Below are 2,389 nucleotides of genomic sequence, written 5' to 3' on the forward strand. Positions count from 1 at the left end.
CAAATGGATAAATAATTTTAAAATCTAAATTTAGTTCAATGCCTAAATTTTAATCCTAAAAATAATTTTAATACCTAACTTAAACATCTTAATTAAAAATTTAATTGGATGTAAAATTCTAAAATCTAATTAAAATGAAATCTTAAATCCTAGTTCAAAAGACTTAATTTAATTTTTTTAAAACCTAAACATAAAAGGTAACTTAACATAAACATTTTAAAACCTACAATCTAAAAGTCCTAAAATCTAATTTCTAAAAATTTAACCAAAAGAAGCCTAATATTTAGATCCAAAATCTTAAAATGAACTAATTTAAAACTTAATATAAAAAATTTAAAGTATGCAATTCAAAAATAAGCTAACCTACTATAAAATATACAATCCTAAAGAGGAAACCTAAAATAATCCTAATACTTAAACGGACATGCTAATGAAGTCATTAATTGGCTAACGGTCAACATTAACCACTAACACTAACATGGCACCAGTCCAAGTAGCACTATTTTGTTTACATGACACTTCAACAAATGATTGTAAGGTGAAGTAACAATTAGACCATGGCTGCTCATTAAAGTTCGAGAAGGTAAGATCTAACAAAGTGAAGCCATTAATCTTCTTGTTCCCTTGCTTTTGGTTGAGTTCCAAGCTTTCACAAATAGCTTGAAGCTTAGCATTAAAAGAGGAATGCAAAGGCTTGTATTCACCGAAGTCGCCACCGATATGGGAACCTTGGTGACAAAGGTTAGGGATGTTGAGTCTCGCAAAATCACCCATAAGTTTATAGACCGCTTTATCATAAGGCTTCCTCGGCTATATCGAAAGTGCCTAACCAAAGACGTGTCCGGTTCTTAGGTAGTCGGACCTCAACAACCCATTTTCCACAGTGATGTTGCCTAACTCCCCTATAGAGCTTGGTGGTGAACCCATCTCTTTCATCTGGACTGACTTGGGACTAAGAAAGCTGAGCATATGGTTGGTGTTGGCGCTGGTGTTGGGGTTGGCATTAAGTTGAGGATTTTGGTAAAGGTAGCTTGGTTGATTGTTTTGGAAGTGGAATTGAGCCTAAATTTGGTTCATCTCAGCTTGGGTTAAGTTGAGGATTTTTATCTTCAATAATTGATAGTGGGATGGTAGCAACAATGGATTTTTATAATAGCAGTTAAGAAAAAATGTAAGAAACAGAGTACCTATTTGGCAATTAATTTGCCTGAAATTTCAAAATCGGGGAGAATTAAAAAGCAGAGAGACGAGAACTGCAATTAGTCCATGCGGCGATCCTTTTCTGCAAAAGGCGGGACGTAGAAAGAATTATGTAGAAAATATCCCTTTACATAACCCTATAAGAAATCTAAATCAATAGGATAAAAAAATGTAAGAAGCAGAGGACCTATTTGGCAATTAATTTCCCTGAAATTTCAAAATCGGGGAGAAATCAAAAGCAGAGAAACGAGAACTGCAATTAGTCCATACGGCGATCCTTTTCTGCAAAAAGCGGGACGTAGAAGGAATTATGTAGAAAATATCCCTTTACATAACCCTATAAATAACCCTAAAACACCAAAAAAATCATTCCTTTCTTTCTAAGTTTTTAAACCGGCTTTTCTTTTTTTTTTCTTTGCTTCACTTTCTTCTCCGATGAGGCTCCACCGTCGGAGAACACAAGAGTTATCCGGTTCCCGGCTGCGGGCCACCCTTTCCGATAAAAACATTTCGTTTCTTCTCTGTTTTTTAAAAAAATTCTTTTGGTTTTCTTTCTAAAACTCTTCTGAAAATTGATTTTGAAAAAATATATTGTATAAACACTTTATTTAAAAATTTCTTAGATCTTAGAAAACTCAGATCTGTTTTTGAAGATCTGTAATCTAAAAGAAAGAAAAGAAACGAGAGGGGGAGAAAGAAGGGATCGGGGAAATGAGGAAAAACAGAGTTCGGGAAAGCGGAGGCCGGGGTTCATCGCCACCGTTCACGACTGCAGAACGGCGTCGGGCTCCCCCTGGTTTTGTTCTAAACGCTTGCATGAAAAAAAAAAAGAATGGCCAATGGCCGAGCCAAGAAGAGAAGGGAAGAATCTACCTCTTCTTACCTTTTCTGCCCAGTTTTCTCCCTTTTTTTTGAATTCTTTACATTATTAATTATTCTATGCAGGTTTATATAGGGAGTTCGTTAATCCTGATTATTGCTAATCTTTTGGTTTATTCTTGTTAATCTGCAGGTTTATATACACGGGTGCTAACCAGATCGACCGGGGTTAATCTTTTGATTTAGCAAACGATCTTCCAATTGGCCTGACACCAGATTGGGTTGAATATTTAAAATTGGGCTTGAAAACACTCTTGGGACTTCATGTTGAATTTAATTTTATAATTGATTTGGACTTTTAAGTAAATAA

At 35.0% G+C, this 2,389-nt stretch overlaps 1 long non-coding RNA gene across 2 annotated transcripts; it reads right to left on the reverse strand.

Annotated features, from left to right (window-relative positions):
- Positions 1–297: 297 nt before the first annotated feature.
- LOC128040591 (uncharacterized) lies at positions 298–2,179 on the reverse strand. Of its 2 annotated transcripts, none has more exons than XR_008195362.1 (2): positions 2,084–2,179; positions 298–1,482 (listed from the first exon to the last, which is right to left on the reverse strand). It is a non-coding gene; the product is annotated as an uncharacterized LOC128040591 (long non-coding RNA). The 2 variants fall into 2 exon arrangements; XR_008195363.1 differs by having other exon boundaries at positions 2,074–2,122.
- Positions 2,180–2,389: the final 210 nt, after the last annotated feature.

Source organism: Gossypium raimondii, chromosome 4, assembly GCF_025698545.1.
Source record: "Gossypium raimondii isolate GPD5lz chromosome 4, ASM2569854v1, whole genome shotgun sequence".
NCBI lineage: Eukaryota > Viridiplantae > Streptophyta > Magnoliopsida > Malvales > Malvaceae > Gossypium > Gossypium raimondii.